General features: G+C 32.5%; 1 protein-coding gene and 1 non-coding gene across 2 annotated transcripts in view; both read left to right on the top strand.

Annotated features, from left to right (window-relative positions):
• Window positions 1-20,839, top strand: part of ERBB4 (erb-b2 receptor tyrosine kinase 4) — a 1,143,943-nt gene that overhangs the window by 1,103,398 nt on the left and 19,706 nt on the right. The window lies entirely within an intron of this gene.
• Window positions 15,599-15,731, top strand: LOC126031758 (small nucleolar RNA SNORA51). Its single transcript, XR_007503593.1, has one exon. It is a non-coding gene; the product is annotated as a small nucleolar RNA SNORA51 (small nucleolar RNA).

Below are 20,839 nucleotides of genomic sequence, written 5' to 3'. Positions count from 1 at the left end.
CAAATCTCAGATTTCTGTCCACTTTATTATTTCATAATGCGAAACATTTGTAAAAGAGATTTAGGTTAACTAAATGGAATTTGTGAGAAAAAATAGAAACCAAGTGAGACATTACTTAGTTTTTAGTCATAATTTATTTTATGCTATAATTTAAACAAAGTTACTTGTAGGTTTATTTTTTTTAAACTAAGTTAAATACTATGCTTAAAATCACTTCATTTTGGGAGCTAGAGCTGTGGCACAATGGTAGGGCATTTGCCTTGCACGTGCTAACCTAGAACGAATCATGGTTCAATCCCCTGGCATTTCATATGGTCCCTCAAGCCAGGAGCGATTTCTGAAAGCATAGCCAGGAGTAACCCCTGAGCATCACCGGGTGTGGTTCAAAAAGTAAAAAAAAGTTACTTTATTTTTGAGAAATCAATGGTAGATCAATCAGTAATATTTTATTCTATTTTCTAAATCCAGTTTAACCTAATTTTTATAATCTCTGATTACATTTGGATGCTTTTGTGGTTAGAAAGTATATAGCTTGAGTTTTAGTTTCTGTGAGCAACATAAATGAAGAAATCTTAAATTGAATTTAATCTAATATTTTTAATATATTTTTTGAACTTAGAAATTAAAATATTGATTTTAAGCACAGGCTCAAGCTCATTAACTGACACCATTTAAGTAATGTTCTGTTATTCCTAAAAACTTTGTCTTCTCATTTGTCAAATAAACATAATACTGTTTACTGTGATTGTTGTGATTAATTTAAAATATGCTTAGTATCTAAGTATCAAGCAAATGAATATTTCAGATTCTTATTTCAGAATTAGCCAGTTTATGTTTGTTTTCTTGACAGCATTATTATTTATTTTAAGGTTTTTACATATTTATGAATTATCACTTGATATCATTACTATTTGACAAAATATTTCTGCTGATATATATCTATAGTGATGGAAGTATTTTCTTTTATAATGCTTTTGATTATCTTAAAGTCCATAATTTTATTATGTTATGACTTTAAAGCACTAAAGAACATTTTGATCTTCTCCAGAAAATTGAAAGATGAATTCAAATAATATTGTAAAATACTAATCTAACTTATAGCTGTTGCCACTGTCATTCCCAAATCTTTCATTATTAATTTAATATGACTAAACACTGTAGTATGATATGAACAGGAGAAAATTTGAATCAGAACCTGCAAACTTCAGTTCTCTGCATTTGTAAGAGCACAACATATTGTCTTTTTACTATATCTAATATGTAACCTATTCACAAATTTATAGTATATGCTCTATATCGTAATAAAATATAAACAAAAAGAAAAAGTAAAGTCTGTTCATTTTAACTGCTCAGCTACAGTTACTTGTGATTTAGTAAAATTTTAAAGTTATACAGAGGAATGGAAAAACTTTATAATAAAGAAAAGGAAAGATTTTGTAATGTTTATTGATATATGTCAAGCACTTTAATTAAAATGAGACATCTTATATGATGCTTGCCTCACTCAGCAATTTGTCTTAAACTGAGAAAGGAAGCAAAAATTAAGGAAAATTTGTTATTGATCAAGTCTTGGTCATTTGGATATGATAACTTTAGAAGTGTTTGTTTTGTTTTTTAAGATTTCTGTTGTTGGAAGTTATGCTAATGGTATGCAGGAGACCATATAGTAATGATGGGGATCAACCCTGTTTCTCCTTGATGCCAGACATGTGTCCCAATTCACTAAGCTGTATTTATGTCATGTTCAAGCTCTATGTCTTCCTGAACTCTTTATTGCAAGTTTTCTTGGCAGTGTAGTTTGCTAAAATTTATAGGGGAGATTTTTATATTTGTGTATAATTTACCCCTTGCTCATTTGTATATTCAGTATAGTAATAAATTTTAATTTTTTTGACTACCCTTCTTTCTTTTTTGAGTGCTGCCTGATTTTTAATTAAATGCTCAATTTTGTCTTACTATTTCTACATTATTTTTGTTAATGCATATAATTTGCCTTTTTCTTTTGAGTTATTTTGATTAATGTTTATTTTTGTAATGAATTATAATTACTAACTATAACAGCAATGATTAAAGTATCTAATTATGTGACTAAAATATTTCAGCTTTAATTGTATCTGAAGTTTTAATGTTAAAGCTTCAGTGCATTTTTATAGAGAATGCACTAGTTTCAATTGTTGCAAGATCAATCAATCATTTATGATGAGTAGTTTCAATAATTTTATTAAACTTTCTTTAAGGCATATCAGCTAGCTCCTATTTCCTTTCAAGAAAAGAAAGATAAAAGAATGATAGAAACAATGTAGATTTAAATTTCTTTACTTATTTTGAAGTCCTAAAGAATAATCTATTGAGAGATTTCACCCCTCCTCTTTCTGCCCCCATGCCTTACTTATAGGAAAATAAAATGAATTAAATTGTAAACATATATATGAAGAGATGTGATTAATAAATAAAATAATTTAACCTAAAAACAATCAATTTTTAAATAATTGAATCTAGTCTAAATATATTACTGCTAGGAAAGTATGACTCTATTTTCTTTATATTGTACCTCACTTTGTCCTTGGATATGTTTCACAACATTGATAAGGGTATTTTAATTAGCTTACATGTTATTTCTCATGTTGCCTGAAAGTTAGTTGTTACCTTTGATAATCTAATTATTCAAAAAATTAAAATATAAGACACATTTTATCCTCCAGTAGGTATTTATGAATATATTATATATATTGTGGTTTTCAAGCCATAGTTTTCAAACCCATGTTTTCAACCAGTACAGTTCACAGATGTAGACAGTTTATAAATTACTTTTCTAATATTTTAGTTATAACTGAAGGTTTAAAGACTAGTAAACTAGTGAAGGGTAAAGAGGTTAAATATTGAAGATCATTTTACTGATATTCAATCTATTATAAACCACATAAGATATATAATGCAGAGGCAGTGGTGGTATTTTTTATAATGATTTTTAAATTAATGAGCATTTCAATTGGATTTCTCTTCAGTCTTCAACAAATTGAAACAATAACCTATAGTTTTATGAAATCAGAAAGCTATTCATAGTATTACCTAAAAGTGCCTACTAAACCCACTTACTGTACTGTTTCAGAATAATTATTTTACTTTTATTTCAGAGTACCAAGGTGGGCTCTAATTTTAGAAGTTAAGAAAATTGATCTGTGGAATATTTGAGAACTTAGAAATGATAAGGAGCAAAGTTGAAATAAACTCTAGTTTTTTTTATAATCTCACAGGAAACCTTATTTCTAAACTAATATAGGCTTGTGCAAGTAACTACCCTCATTTTCAGTATCTTATGTTTCTTGATATTTATTGTAGTAAAAATAAAAATATTACTTCTACTTAAATGTTTAATTTAACTAACGTTAAAAGTAACTATGTCAATTTTTAATCTCATATTCTAAGCCTAATTCTTTAGTACTGCAGTTTAGATGATAACAATAATAGAATTAACAGATAACAGAATTAGTTTTTTTAATAATTGAATCACTCTAAAATACAAACTTACAAAGATACTTATGAATGATTTTCAAATGTACTTTTTCCAATATCAATCCCTGAAACCAAAAGCACACAGAAATTCCTAAACTAAACAAAACAAACCACCTATAGTGTCAGAGCGTAGGGCATTTGCCTCACATGTGGCTGATCCAGGACGGACCTCAGTTTGATCCCCAGATTCCCATATGATCCCCCAAGCCAGGAGCGATTTCTGCGTGCATAGCCAGGAGTAACCCCTAAGCATCATCGGGTGTTGGCCCAAAACAAAGAAACAAAAAACTATATACCAATTTCTTAATGAGTACAGATGCAATGATCCTCAACAAAATCCTAGCAAATAGAATCCAATGCCTCATCAAGGAGGTCAAACACCATGACCAAGTAGCTTTTATTCCACAGATGCAAGGCAAGGGTGGTTTAAAATAATAGTCAAGTCAATCAACATAATACATACAATCAACAAAAAAAAATGTGGCACAAGACAAGATGGCCCCCTCTTGCCACTTCTACTCAATATAGTACTGGAAGTACTTGCTATAGCAATTAGGCAAGAAAAGCATATCAAGGGCATCTGGATTGGAAAGAAAGAAGCCAAGCTCTCACTTTTTAAAGACCATATGATACTATAAAAAGCCAAGCTCTCACTTTTTAAAGACCATATGATACTATATTTAGAAAACCCTAGACTCTACCATAAAGCTTCTAAAATCATAGATTTGTATAGAAAGGTGGCAGGCTACAAAATTAAGACTCAAATATCAATGCCTTCCATATACAACTAACTAGAGGAGAAATAGACATTTAAAATTCCCACTTACTATAGTACAGAAAATCATATAACTTGCAGTCAACTGAACTAAAGTGATAAGGGACCTATACAAATAAAAATACAAAACACAAATAAAAATACAAGAAAGAGGAACACAAGTAAATGGAGACTTATACCCTACTCATGATTTGGGATCATTAATATAATTAAAATGTCAATATTCCCCAGAACATTGTACAGATTTATGGGTATCCCTCTAAGGATACCAGTGAAATTCTTCAAAGAAGTGGGCAAAAGACTTCTAAAAATCATTTGGAACAATAATTGCCTATAAATATCTAATGCAACCCTTAGGAAAAAGAAGATGGGAACCATCACATTTCCCAAATTTAAATATTACAAGGACCAGAGAGATAGCACAGTAGTAGGGCATTTGCCTTGAAAACAGTCATCCAGGATGATGGCAGTTCAAATCCTAGTATCCCATTTGGCCCCCATGACTGCCAGGAGCAATTTATGAGTGCAGAGACAGCAGTAACCCTTGAGCACCACTGAGTGTGACCTTAAATTCAAAAAAAAATTCTATTACAAAGAAATAGTCACAGTAATAGCATTATTCTGTAATAAATACAGACCATCATACCAATGGAATAGACATATTTAGAGAATAACCCCCAGACATAGAATCAATTTATCTTTGATAAAGGGGCAAAAATCTCAATAAGTGGTGTTAAGACAACTGGTCTGCCACAGTCAAAAAAAAGTGAACTCAAACCTTTATCTAACATCATGCAAAAAGGTCAAATAAAAATATATTAAGACTCTTGAGATCAAATTCCAAACTATAAGTAAAAACATAAGCAAGATCTCCATGACATTGAGACTAAAGGAATCTACAAGGAAGAAATAGCACTGTCCTAACAATTGAAAAATGTTAAAAAAAATGGTACTACATTAAAGAGAGAAGATTCTGTACCTCAGTTACTAAGATACAAAGGCCACCCACAAATGTTTACCCAATACCCATCAAATAAGGGGATAATATCTAAAAAATGCAAGATACTGAAAGAACTTAACAAGAAAAAAATATAACTTCATTATAAAATGGGGAGAAGAACTGAACAGACATTTCCTCAAAGTAGAAATAATGTTGGCCAAAATACAAATGAAAAAAGTACCCCACATCACTAATCATCAAAGAGATGCAAATCAAAATAACAGTGAGGTATCATGTCACTATTGATACATACCAGGCTGACACATATTCCAAAGAATAAAAGCAGCCAGTACTGGTGTGGATGTGGGGAGGAAGGAAGAAACTCTTATTCACTGCTAGTGGAATGCCATCTAGTCCAGCCTTTCTGGAAAACAATATGGATATTCCTCAAAAAAGCTGAAAAATTGAGCTCTCATATTATCCCACAATACCATACTAGGAATATACTCTAGGAATACAAGAAATACAATACAAAAAAAAAACATGTTCTCATATGTTTATTGTTTACTATTTACATTATTTAACACTATTTACAATAGCCAGAGTCTGGAAATAACTCAGGTGATTGAAAACAGCTGATTGTTTAAAGAAACTGTGGTACATATACACAAAATGGAATACTACACAGCTGTGAGGAAAAATGAATAAATTTTTCCTATAAATGGATGAACATGTAAACTCTTATGCTGAGTTAAATGAGTCAGAGGGAGAGAGATAGACATAAAATAGTCTCATTCATCTGCAAGGTTTGCAAGCAGCCATTCCAGGACCTAAGGTGGTTGGTTCAAATCCTGGTGTCCCATATGGTCCCCCGTGCCTGCCAGGAGCTATTTCTGAGCAGACAGCCAGGAGTAACCCTCTGAGCACCGCCAGGTGTGGCCCAAAAACCAAAAACCAAAAAAAAAAATAAAATAAAAAAATAAAGTAAGTAATTATATATTCAGAAACAATAGAGACGAGGGCTTTCCACAAATATTTGCGATCACAATTAGAGAAATAACTACACTAACAACTACCATGACAATTATAGTGAGAGAGAGAAATAAAATGCATGACTCAAAGACAAGTAGGAGGTGTGGGAGGAAGAAAATTAGGGACATTGGTGGTGGGAAAGTTGCACTGATGAAGGGGTGTGTACATTTATGACTGAAATCCAACTACCAACCTGTTTTGGTGCTTAAATAAAGATATTATTAAAAATAAAATAAAATATTTAAACATAAAAGAATGATATATTTTGAAAAGCAGTGTGATGTGTCCTCTTCCTTTTCCAAACTTGTTTTATTTGTAATGAATCTTATGTTTGAACAGTTTAACATTTTTATAAAAGTTAGGTAAGTTTAAGTATTTCAAAATCTCAAAATTGTATCTTTGTGTGTTTACCTAGAAAAATGTACATGCATATTACCAAATAGCTTGTAAACAGAATTTATTTAAGAATTCTCTATTTAAGCACAATGCTTACAAACATTCATAATTGGGTTTTAATCATAAAATGCACACACCCCCTTCACCAGTGCAACTTTACCACCAGCATTGTCCCGCCCATTTCCCACTTCACCCTACTCCCTGCCTGTATACAGTGTATATTCTCAGCAACAAAATACAATAACTATTAATACTTACTTCAATGTTCTAAAGTCTTCAAAATTTAAACTGGTTTTGTAGCCTAATTAAAATATATCAATTATGAATAAATCATAAATAAATCATAGTTTTTATAAATTTGGAAAAAAGCTATTAATTTTTATTTTTTTTGTTTTATCTATCATAAAATTAAGTCAGATCCTATCACTTCAGAGGGCTTACTATAATCTTACCTAAATTGATATGTACATGTTTGGCAAACTTATTCAATTTCTAAATATAGTTTTGACATCATACCAAGTGAATTACAATATTAATGATTATTGTGAACACCTGATCATTTCTGAGCAGTTATTTCTTCATATTTTTTCTCATATGTTCAGAGTACACCTATTATTTTCATCAATGGGACAAACTTGATTGATATATGTTATATTAGATCTCTCTTTATATGACATATAATCCTATTGTCACTAATGGTTGAATGATTTTTTGACATCTATCCTAGAAAATACTGTGGTCATTCCAGTTGATCAGACACAGCAATTTATTTTTCACTACTCTTTACCTCACACACATATACAGAATTGCCCACAGCTGCAAGGATTATCTCATCATTGCTCTCTTTAAAAATATAAATCATAGAGGCATTTTCTGTTTTAGTTTAAAGGTATATAAGGGTTGTTGATTTATTTTAAAATCAGATTTCTCTTTGTATTACACTGCATTTTCCTCTGCACTATTCTGAAAAGGGAATTTTCATTGCACTTACAAATTTGTCAAGTCATTAAAAATGACAGAGATATCAAAATAATTCTTAGCTTTTTTATTTTCAACCAATTTGAGAGCATCCCATGTGAATATACAGAAAAATATCAAGTGAGACTTTTATGCAATGTTTTATGTATCAGTGACTTTATTAAAGTCAATCTATATAATTTAAGTTTTGTAAGCTTGGTTGCTTGAGCAAAGCATATTTTTCTTCTCTTTCAAAATGTTATTATTAGCTAATTCTTCCCTGACTTTCCAAGGATCTTCATAGAGTTTAGGTAATGATATCTTGTTAAACATAGTAATCTCTGAGTGCAGCTTGCTGTACCAAAAAACCAACAACAACAACAAAACATAATAACAAAAAACATAACAAGCTACCACACCACCAGGTGTGGATACTTTTCTTAACCCTGTATTTAGAAAATATAATGAAAACTAGAATTCTAGTTTAAAATATAATTTTATGCATCTTTCTCTAATTTTAGGAATCTTAAAATTCACTGCCAAAAAAGCCAATTAAAGAGATCAATGCATATGATTGCATGCTCAAGACAAGAGACCCAGTACAACATGGGTTCTTGTGAATACCATGGCTAAAGTCTAGTAGACTTTGCCTGGAAACGGTTCTTCATATAAGGCTCCAGTCTTCCATCAGTCTGTTTGGTATTTTTATAAGTATTTTTAAATCATTACTTATAAATTTGTACTTTTTATTGGAGGATATTATTATTTTTGCTAAAATTTTATATTTCAGATAATTTTCTTTCTCTATCCACAGATTATTGGTGGTAATTTCTTTCATAAATTTTTTTTAAATAAATATTTCAGGGGCTGTAGAGATAGCATAGCGGTAGGGTGTTTGACTTGCACGTGGCCAACACAGGACAGATGATGATTCGATTCCCAGCATCCCATATGGTCAAGCTAGGAGTAACCCCTAAGCACTGCTGGGTGTGACCTCCCTCAAAAATAAAGAAAAGAAGAAGAAATATTCCAGTCTTCCCTGCTTCTTTTATATATATATATATATACAGACATACATATATGAGCTCACCTCAAATGTGAACATAATTGTATTATGGCTTTTAGATTCATAAATTGCATGTGCAATAGAAGCAAATTATTTTTAGAGGCATAGAATACTAAAACGATCTCTCCTTTCATATTGGCATCAGAATATTTAAGAGTTTTCCAAACTCAAAGCTGATAAAATGTTGGCAACAAATTTTTTATAGAAACAAATTAGATTAATAAAAATTTTAAATGTGGATAAAATTTTACATCCCCTTCCTTTTGTAAACAGAATACCAAATAGTCTTTCCCATATGGACAACTATTCTTTTTATTTGCTACTGACTTTTCTTTACCTACACATTTCTAGTATGTCTTTTTATGGACACTTATTTCAACTAAATTGTAATAAAGAGAAATATAACTAGGATGGTTTATCCTTGATACATTGATATATCACCTCTAAATATACTAATTTGTACTCCTAATATGGCCCAATGAAGTGGGGATATTAAGGAATTATGTATTCATAAGAGATATCCCTTTCAATCTTGAAGGGATCTAATAAACATTTTAGCACAAACCCCCTTCTTTTACGGATGTGTAGATTAATACTGAAAAAGATAATATTCAGGGTACTGTATGTTGTGTATGTAAACATTTCATGGGATCATTATGTTACTGACCCTACCCTGATCGGTGATTGTGCCCTACCCTAGGGTGTGATCTGGCATTCTGCTCCCACCCTAGGGTGGTACCTGATTCTGCTCCCACCATTGGGTGGTACCTGATCCCACCATTGGGTGGTACCTGATTCTGGGGCATAAAAGCAAGGGTCTGTGGAAGGCGAAGGGCTTTTTGGCTGGAACTGATGCTGAGGCTTTTGGCTTCAGTCTTGTCCTGTGAATAAAGCTGATTGACTGCCTGCTAGCCTTTTACCCGCCGCTTCACCTCAGAACCGCCGGCTGAACAGGGTGGCAGATGTGTGCTCCGAGCTGGAGGGGAAAGACCTCACCCTCCATCCCTCCATCAGTCAACCCCATCAAGGGCTGAGTTGCAACACTTGTACTTTTTGTTTTAATTTTTGTTTGCTTGTTTTTCAGTTATTGCATAATGATTAAGTAGTTAAATTGAGAATGGATATCCAGATTACTTGTACTTTTCTCTAAACTATTATAATGCTTGGTTTACATGAACTACTTTAAATTACATTTTAGCCACATACCCACCCAGCTTAAAAATTATTATTTTTTCTGTGCTCAAACATTACATGTGGCAAAGCTCAGGGAAATATACAGTTTGGGATCACGACTTGTTAGCCTAATACAATGGAAGCACTTTACCGGCTGCACAATTTCTTTTATCCCTCCATGTACTTTCTATGGCAAAAAAGGAAAATAATACTCTAATCCCTTATCTTAAGTTTCTCGCTCAATTTCTGTTGCTACTGTTTTTGTGTTGATCAAAAGTAAAGAATCTTGATTTTAACTTTAAACCTAATGGATTTAGTGTCAATCGGTTTAAAAGGGTCATCCTGGGAGTACAATTAGAAACCCGAAATACTACTGCTCTTTTGCCTCCTCTTTTATTCTTCTGCAAGACTGCCTGTGATCAAAAGTTAATGGCGCAGGAACTGAAAGAGCCAGAACTTAACCCAAAATAAACAGGACAACAGCATCTTTATTGGGACACAGAAATAGGATGCTTGAAGGTAAAATTACCTTTACAAGTTTAAAAAAATGTTTCAATTTTTCAAAGACAAATCAAATATAACCACCAAGTATTGATCACATGTGTTTGTGTTAGTTTCTTTCTAAGATTCTGATATTTATTATATTAAAGCATTACAATGATGAAAGCTGTAAGGTATTAATAATAACATTTTACAATAGCTGAAACGGAAATGTAGAGAAGCAAAATATTTTTCTAATTATTTGATAAAATATTAAATTTTACACAGATTCTTCACAATTGCGAATTTAAAGAATGCAAAGAGAGATCTAATAATATTCAAGTTAAGTTAATTAAATATTCAACATATGTTTGTTTATATTATTGGTCTTTAAAAAGGTATGTGGGGGGCATAGCAGCCTTAGCAATAGCACAGCTCATAGAGCATTTACTTTGCACGTGCTAAACCAGATTAGATGCTGGACATCATAAAAGGTTCCCCATTATGCCAGTAAATTATGAAATTTCTGAGCGAAGAGTTAGGATTAACCACTGAACACTGCCGGATGTGGCCGGAAAACAAAAAATAATTTTTTATGAAGCCTTCTTTTGTTTGCATTGGGATCTATCTACCCACTGTGCTCAGTAATCAATCACTCCTGGTGATTTTGGGAACCAAAACGGGTATTAGATTCTTCAAACCTGCATCAGTTACATGCAGCTCAAGCATTCTACCTGCTATACTATAACTCTGGTGCTAAAGGCCTGTTTTAACAACCGCTTATAAGGAAATATTACCTGGGCCAGATAGTACAGCAAGTAAAGTTGCGCTTGTTCAACCTAGGTTCAATCCTAACACCCATTATGGTGTCCTGCATCTACCATTTGCCATCCCTGAGTAGTAAGCCCTGAGCAGACAGCATGGCCCCCAAACAAAAACAAGATTGAAAATGCATTTGAAGAAACAGACATAAATTCAGTCTTGTCACATTCTTTTCCCAGTCTTAACAGTTACAGTTTGATAATTATCTTTTATGCATTTAAAGAACTCTAGGCCAAGCCAGTTGGAGAAATTGTATCTATACCCCCCCCCAAAATGTCTATGTTTGGGGCCTGAGCAATAACATAGCGGTAGGGCATTTGCCTTGCACACGGCTGACGCAGGACAGACCTGGCTCAATCCTTGGCAACCCAGATGGTCCCCTGAGCCAGGAACTCCTGAGCGTCACCTGGTGTGGTCCAAAACCAACCAAACAAACAAAATTTTGTGTTGTTTACCTGAGGAGTCCATGTTATCATGTTCTTTCTTGAACACTTCTCTCTCTCTCTCATCAATTTCTCTAAATTTCATTAAATAAAATTATTTTGACTCATTTTTGAAAACAAATAAAGAATAATTTAAAGTTTTTGAAGTTTTACAGTGTGTCATGTATTTTCAGATCAGGTTTTCAATTAAAAGGTGATCAAAATTTATGAATATTATAATACTTAGTAATTTGGCAGAGACAGGTACATCAAAAGAAATCTATGCCAAAATATCAGATCCAAAGTGTTCGAACTATTTGTTACTGCTTCATGTGAAAGAACTAACAGCCATCATGTTTTAGCATCTTATCAAATTTTGTAGGGAGATTGCAAGTTCTGGAGGTAAATCAGCTTCCTGCAACATTGACATTTCAGAAATCCAGAATGGTTACTTGTTTAAAGAGAGTTTGGCATTAGAAATCCTTTCATTAATTTTTTAATGAAATTTACTTACACTTGAATAATATTGAATAGAATAAAGTTAGTTCCTTTTTAAAAAAAAAATTCAAAGGATGTTTCATTCCTTTTTGTTCAAAACAAGAGAGAAAAAAGAAGCCATTAAATAGGAAGAGAAAATTAAAGACAATAGGTATAAAATGTTATGAATGCCTTATTATATCATTTAGAGAGTTATTTTTTGTATTATTGTTACAAGATTCCCAGCTCTACTGTATACATTATGGGAACTCCTTATCAAAAAAATCTCTTTTAGTAGGCCTGTATAACACATTTATTTTACTTTTCTCATTACATAATAACATTGAGAGATTATGGCAACCACTTTTTATTCATCTTTTGTAGAGGTAAATTAATATATGTATATGTGTATTGTAACTAACTTATCTTCAAGTGTTATAGTTTAGGCTAGCCTATTATAGTGCTTATTCCTACAAAGACTTTCAAGAAAGTGAGATATTCTTTCATTCTCAATAAAGACTGATGGCATTTTGAGAGGCTCCAAATATCTTTTGATTGCTCCATGAAGCAGAAAGAGAAAATAACTGTGTAGAACAGAGGGTGGACTTGCTCATCAGCTTTCCTTTGTGCACTTTCCATAGTTGAACATAGGATAATCACAAACATATTTCATTTTAGCCGCTTTCTTCACTCATCTGTCTCAAATAAAAAGCTTCCTGGTAGAGTTCAAAATTCTGACACTCTAGAATATTCTAGAGAGAATCTAATTTGTGCTCTATAGTCTTCACTTAGACACAATAAAATAAAAATACTCTTGACAAGTCTCTCATTACGTTTGAGTGAAAAACAAATTGCAAAATGGGTAGATTCTCATGAGTTAAAATCCATTTACAGTGTGCCTTATGTTGTGATTAAAGGAATACTATGAATTAGAAAGGAAATAAAATTGGACTTTAATTAATAACCATTTTTTGCTTTTTCTAACAATAATTATTAAAAACCTAATATCACATATCTCACCTTGTAATTTCTTAAATGTGATATTGAATTTTTAATTGAGAGATTGAGCTGATTACTCTAAGCATATGAGAATTTTACTTAGTGTAAGGAAATAAATTTATTTCTTAAAATCTCAGGAATGTATCTAACTGCCTTGATTAAGAAAGAATTAGTAGAGGCCCCAGTGATAGCACAGCAGGTAAAGCACTTGCCTTGCACAGGTCTGACCCAGGTTTTATCCCCAAAATCCCATATTGTCCCTCTAGCCCCCACATACCAGGAGTGATTTCTGAGCACAGAGAAAAGTAAACCCTGAGCACTTTTAGGTATGCCTCCCCCCCAAAAAATAAAAGAAAATAAAAGCATTATTAGTATTAAATCATCATATATGAATTGATCTATTTTTGAAGAAATTTTAATGGAGTGTGTAAGTTAGAAAGTCATAAAAACATGTTTTAATATGGATTGGATAAAGTAAACATTTAGTGAAAAACTGTAAAACAACAAAATGGAAGTCAAAATAACTAATCTATAGTGCAGTAATATTGATGTAAAAAACTTCTATACAGGTAAATTTTGTCTATATTGCAAGTGGAAGAAATATGTACAAAATAAAGTACGCTGGGATGGCTCTCCTAATATTGCAGATGATGGGTGAAAAACAAAAAAGGGATCAAATAGTCTCAAGAGGGAGAAAGTGCTTCTGCTCTTCAACTTGAGCCAGCTGTTGTCACCCAGAAAGCTCTTAGAGAGATTAGGACAAGTAAAGCCTGCCAGACACATCAATAGGTGGTGAATGTTCACATTACCAGACTCACCAGGCAGTCACCAATATGCACATAAGATCTACCTGATATTCAAAGCACACTAGTGAGGCCTCCCCGCCCAATATCTTAAAGAATTGTTCTCAAAGGATGGAGCAAGGAACCATTGTTTGCAAAAGAGGAGATTCAATACTTGTTGGCTTCTCCCAGGTACCCTGGTGTTCATGTTTTCTGGATCATTATCTACTCTCACAGAAATAAATTTTAGGAAGAATTTGAGTAGTACATTCAGTATCTTTATTCAGGAAATAGACTGAGGAGAGCAAGATAGAAACATGTTCAACTGAAGTGTGAGAGTACATATTTCAAGTTGAGATTTGGAGTTGTGGGGAAATTCCAACTATGGAGAATGTGCTGCTTATGTTAGTATGTAAGTTACACTAAGATGGGGATTTTCTCCTGAAGAGAGAGAGAGAGAGAGAGAGAGAGAGAGAGAGAGAGAGAGAGAGAGAGAGAGAGAGAGAGAGAGAGAGAGAGAGAGAGAGAGAGAGAGAGAGAGAGGAAGGGAGAGAGAGGAAGGGAGAGAGAGATTTTATAAGAATAGTTTGCTAAAATTTTGTCATGCAAAAGAACTGAGAGCATTTTTGTTCTTCAATGTTTTTTGTTTGTTTGTTTGCCTGGTTGCCTAACTAGTAGTATTCAGGGTTTACTCCTGCTTTGTAATCAGGGATCTTCTTGGGACGCTTGGGGGATCAGATGAAAAGCTGGAGATAAATCCTGTATTGCAAGTTGCAATATGCTAGGCAAGTTTACAACTTCACCTGCTGTAGTAACTCTTCAGCCCTTTCTTTCATGTTTTTATCATGGCCTTTGTTCCCACAGTATCTTCTTATCTCCAGAGTTTTTTGTTTTGTTTTATTTTTTTTGTTTTTACAACTTCTATGGACCTCTATATCTGCAATTCAATAGGATTTAGTTTCATCCTTCTGCACTTCTTTTGGAGATAATTATTTTCAATTCACAGGACCAGAGGTTCTGTAGCTTGTCTGTCTGCCCATTTTCAACATAGCATTATATCTCTCAAGATCTTTTATTAACTGAATATTATATAGATGGTATGCATGAATATAAAGTATTATACTAGCCAGAAATAGAATTATTTTCCACTTCAGGATTAAAAATCTACATATTAGAGAAATTGTGTTGGTTGCGACATGTTTACTTCTCTTCGGATCTCATATTGGTAAAATAAAGTGTCAAGGACTTAGCTAAATAATATAAACAAATAAATCAATGAGGTACATATATATTTATAGTTAAGAAAACATGTTTGTAATTGAGCTAACAGTCATGGTGATGACATACACAGTTAACCCACATCACTGTCGTCAGGATACCCAAGAACTCCATTCTAAAAAAATATATATTTATATAAATATATATATATAAAATTAGAATTTTTCTGGTGAAAGGTACAACTAAATAATAAAGTGTTGTAAAAATATTATTATAAGAATGTTAGAATTTTTCAAACTATAATAGAACTTTAAAATCATAAATAGATATTTAAAATAAATTGGCTATCACTTAGCACACAGATTTCAGTAAATAAACTAAATGTTGAAATGTACCCCAAAGACCACCATCACAAGTGTACATATCTTTGGAATTACTAAACCTGAGATTCAAAAAGTGAGTCTGAATAAAATTTAAAGAACTATGAAACAGAAGCTGACAGTCCAGCACTATTGGTCTAACACCGTTGGTTAAAAATATTAGAGGGTGCTCCCAATTCTTACCACAGGCTGTGTTCTTTACACAGACTGTATAGAAAGAGGAGGTACAGTAAATGCACCCAATATACACCTCAATCCAGGACCTTTGCCTGGTCTGTATTGTGAATGGGGGGACAAAAAAAAATTGCTCCTGGCAGACCATATAGGTTGCTGGAATTTGAACCACCATCCGTCTACATGCAAGGCAAACAGCCTATCTAAATGCTATCTCTCCGGCCCCCAACAAGTACCTTTGTATAATACTACCATCCCATTGATGTAATTCTTTCCCACTTGTCATACAATATTAAAAATAAATGGATGTACTCAGCTAAAAAAAATATTAGGGGGGCCAGAGTGGTGGCACAAACGGTAAGGAATCTGCCTTGCGCAGGCTAGCCTAGGACAGACAGCAGTTAAATCCCCTGGTGTCCTACATGGTCCTCCATGCCAGGAGTGATTTCTGAGCGCATAACCAGGAGTAACCCCTGAGCGTCAGGTATGCCCACCCCCCAAAAAAAAATAGGGCCTGGAGAGATAGCACAGTGGCGTTTGCCTTGCAAGCAGCCGATCCAGGACCAAAGGTGGTTGGTTTGAATCCCGGTGTCCCATATGGTCCCCCGTGCCTGCCAGGAGTAACCCCTGAGCACCGCCGGGTGTGGCCCAAAAACCAAAAATAAAAACAACAACAACAAAAAAAAAACCCCAAAAATCAAAAAATAAAATAAAATAAATTAAATTAAATTAAATTAAATTAAAAAATTAGGGGCCAGAGCAGTGGCACAAACAATGGGGCATTTGCTTTGCAAATGCTAACCTAGGACGGAAGGCGGTTGGATCCCCCAGCATCCCATAGGTCCCCCAAGCCAGAAATGATTTGAGTGCATAGCCAGGAGTAACCCCTGAGCTTCACTGGGTGTAGCCCAAAAAAACAAAAACAAAAATTACAATTTGTAAATAAACACTAAATTGCCATGTGAGTAATTGAGTCCATGACTTAAGGTCCCCCACCATGCCATGAAAGATGTCTGTTATTGAAGGACCCTGAAATTTTAAAGTTTACTGCTTCAAGATTAATACTTTCTGCAGTCATGAGGTGAGATGTAGTAGTAATAACAATTAGGAAGAAAAACAAATGATTACAGGTTTCAAACAGTGTAGTAATGGAGATACCCATAGGATTTTTGATATTTAGAAACTTAAGATGGTGGTAAAGGTGATTATGGTTGGTAGTAGTAGGGAGTAACAAACTTCACAGCATTTTGTTTTTTTCATAGGTTCAAAGCAAATTGTACTTTGTTCCATTTAATGGAAGATCTTCTAGCATTTTTTGTTTTTTTTTTTGGTTTTTGGGGTCACACCCAGCAGCGCTCAGGGGTTACTCCTGGCTCCACACTCAGAAATCGCTCCTGGCAGACTCGGGGGACCATATGGGATGCCAGGATTCAAACCAATGACCTTCTTCATGAAAGGCAAACATCTTACCTCCATGCTATCTCTCCGGCCCCCTTCTAGCAATTTAAAACAATTTTATTTGTTGACTGATAAATATTATATACTTTTTTTTTACCAAATCATATGAATAGAATGTTTGCTGCTTGTTTTTGTCACTTCTTTTGACCAAAAGGTGACTATGAAGACATTTCAAATCCATTAATTCAATATCTCAGCTTGTGTTTCAGATTACTTGAAATAGAAATTATTCTTCCTGCATAATTGATTTATGCATACAAAATAGTTCGCATGTCAATGAACCATAAAAATCTAGAAGTGCTGTCACAATGTTAATATTACTTCTTCTAAATGTTTATTCCTGAGATTTTTCTTATCTGTATTTCAATGTGAATTTAAAATTCTCAGTAAAGGAAATAATCAAAATGCCCTTTTTTCATTCTCGTGGCAAAATTTAAGCTATGGCTATAAATACTTAGAAAAGTAAATTTTCAATTAAGAGAGACAAGATGCAACTATTCAACTAGTTAGTTGCATGTTTAAGGAACATAAAAATTAAGTAAAGGCACAGATGAATTCTGAGCAGTTCTAAAACTCTAAGATGATTATAAACAAAATAATTAATTTTTCTAACAAAAATTTAGGTGCTAACATAAAGTGTCTTGACAAGAAAAACAACAATACACCAATTAAATGTTAAGATAAAGTGTCAATATTTTATTTATTTAAAAAAATGAGAGGTGTTAACGACCTATTTGGGCCACATCTAACTGTGCTCATGGCTTGTTCCAGACTCTATACTCAGCAATCACTCCTAGTAATTTTCAGGGAACAATACATGATGCTGGGGATTAAACTGGGACAAGTCAAGTGCAAGGCAAATACTGATTTGCATTAGTAACTTATTTTGTTAAAATATTCCTGTACTTTGACAATATTTTCCATCGAGGTGATACACAGAATTTGTTCTAATATATAATAGAAAGTGGTTTAGAAAATATACTAGTCTGTTTTATTTAGAGTCTGTTTTATTTTAGGGGGCAGAGTGATAGTACAGCAATAGAGTACTTTTCTTTCATATAACCAACCTGGGTTCAATCCTTTGCATCCATATATTGTCCCTGCCCCAGCTGACAATGATCGCTGAGTGCATAGCCAAGTTTAAAACATTATCACACCATGTGTGGCACACACAAAAAATTATGTTTTATTTTTCCCCACCCTGTCATTTATGAAATTATTCCCGACTGCAAATAACTTTTTGCTACTAAATATTTTTATTCCAAATTATTATTGGTGAAATGATTTGATAAACTTTTAAATTATGCTAAATATGTTCAAATATTATTTTATTAAGAAAGTGATGAATTAAGATTTCTCTTTACCACAAATGGTATGAAAGTTCAAACATTTTCTACATTATCTGTGTCTCTCAAAATGTTTCAGCTTTTCCTGAAATGATCAAGTCACCAGAAGAAAAAAATTTAATTGAAGTACACGTTCAGCACTGAGTTCTTTTGGCCTTCTTGAAATGCAGCATTTTTGATATATATGTGTACAATAATCTGCCTGGGTTTTTTTTTCCTCCTTTTTTTTTTTTTTTTTTTTTTTTTTTGGGTTGAGGGGCACAGCCAGTGATGCTCAGTGGTTATTCCAAGCTATGCACTTAGAATTCGCTCCTGGCTTGGGGGATCAAATGAGACACCAGGAATCAAATCTAGGTAAGTCCTGGGTCAGCCACATACAAGGAAAGTGCCCTACCGTTTCCCGATGGCTCCAGCCTTGCCTGGGTGTGTTAAAGGGTTCAAAGTAATTCAAGAAAATCAAGGCCAGTGAATTCTCTACAAAGATACGAATTTATAATGGTTTGCATTTCATTGACTGACCTTTAAACTAAAAAAAGAAAAAGTAATGATTTTATGTCTGTTTATTTTAAATTCTACTTCTAGGTTTTTCAGATATTTAATTTTAATTGACAAAAGATTTTGTCATTAGAAATGTATTATGAACCCTTCTTGATTAAATGCTTAAAGGGTTTTTATGGGATTTGCTTTGATCTACTGGTTGACTACAAAAAGAATAAAGATTTTTAATTTCCTAAGGAGTACTTTGTAATGATTTAAATTATGTATTGATTAAAATATATTCAAATAAACTTATAAACTCATTTCTACTATCCTTAGTATTTTATTTAATCCAAAATCTGACCAAAATTTCAAATGAATGTGGTTTTAAAACTTAAAAATGACTTATAAAAGCACATAGATAAATAGCTGTCCAAATGCATTCATTCTAAAATATTAAACTATTTGGAATTAGGCTTGCTGCAATTAATGAATACTTTTTTACAAATTCAGCATTAATTATATTTTCTTGAACTTACTAAAAACTACTATACTGCACATTTTTCTATGCATCATTCTATTAAAATACTTTAAAAGTAACCTTATGAAACTCATAAAATAATCAAAATAGACACGAACAGTCCCATTTTACAGATGTTAAACAATACGATTCATAGTGAAAGTATCTATAGCAGTCAGTAGTGGTGTTGGGTGGCAGTGTGCTTTCTTAAACTAACACTACAAATTTTTCTTTTTCTAGAAAAACACTTTGTATAATTTTTACATATGAATTTCAGTTACTTTTTAATTTTGGTTTTCTAAACTTTTCAGGCATGATTATACTAAACTGCTTCATTAGAATCATCTGTATTGTATAAAACATAATGGAAATCCTGATGGCTGGTATATACTCCTTATGGAGTTTTGTCTTTGAATTTGTGAGCTGAAGAAAAACTATAATTTTGCACTTGTCTATAGACAATATATCCAAAATTCTGCCTTTCTTATTTATCTTAGTTCATAATTTATATACTTTAGGGATAAAACAGAAGTATATAGGTGTCTGAAGGGAATTGATATCATAGTTATCATAGAATTCTGAAATTTTAGAGCTACTTGTCAAATGTTCATTGCATTTTTACCCATTTATTTTTAGAATAAATGAATTTTGTGTTACTATTGGTATTCAATTATGTCTTCAGAAATTAACTGATTGACAATTAAAGTAACAGATGGCATTTTAAGGTAATTGTATTGAAATTTAGTTTCAGTTTAGTATATGCAGAATAAGAAATATATGAGCATGTACTGTATGTGATATTATTTAAAGCATACTAAAATTCTATATTCATTAAATCTTAGCTACTTGTTGGAAAATTTAACTGAAATATCCCTTTAAAGAAACTCTCTAGATTTGATAAATAATTCTATATATTCATATTTTGATTCTAAATGTATTTTTGAACATTTAGCATGTCCATATCTCGGGTTTAGCTAATATTTCAAGATATAATTAAAAATTTAAGTATGTCCTCTTCTAAATAACTTAAGTAAAAAATGAAGAGCATTGTTAAAGGAAGAAGATATATTAGTAAAGTAAAAAACTAATAATTAATTGACATCTTACTAACACGAGTAGCAATGCGTTATTGATAAATACTTAGGAGGAACTGGAGCTTATCCTAAGACCTGGAAGAGAGATTAATTAATTATCAAATGAAGTACTGATATTTTTGACTGGAAGCTTGTAAAAAAAAAAATTCATGAATGAGATTAGTGACAATGGCAGGGGTCAAAACTTCTGAAAACTTGAATTTCCAGAATGAAGTGAGAGTGTTATGCAGGGGAAAACTAAACTCAAGGAAAGTAACTAAATTATTTCAGCATTCTAATCAAGAAATCATATTGGGATATAGGAAATATAATACAATTTAGTGGTAGTGTACCTGATT

This window comes from Suncus etruscus, chromosome 1, assembly GCF_024139225.1.
Source record: "Suncus etruscus isolate mSunEtr1 chromosome 1, mSunEtr1.pri.cur, whole genome shotgun sequence".
NCBI lineage: Eukaryota > Metazoa > Chordata > Mammalia > Eulipotyphla > Soricidae > Suncus > Suncus etruscus.
Note: the sequence above shows the minus strand (reverse complement) of the source record. Positions and strands in the feature narration are given on the sequence as shown.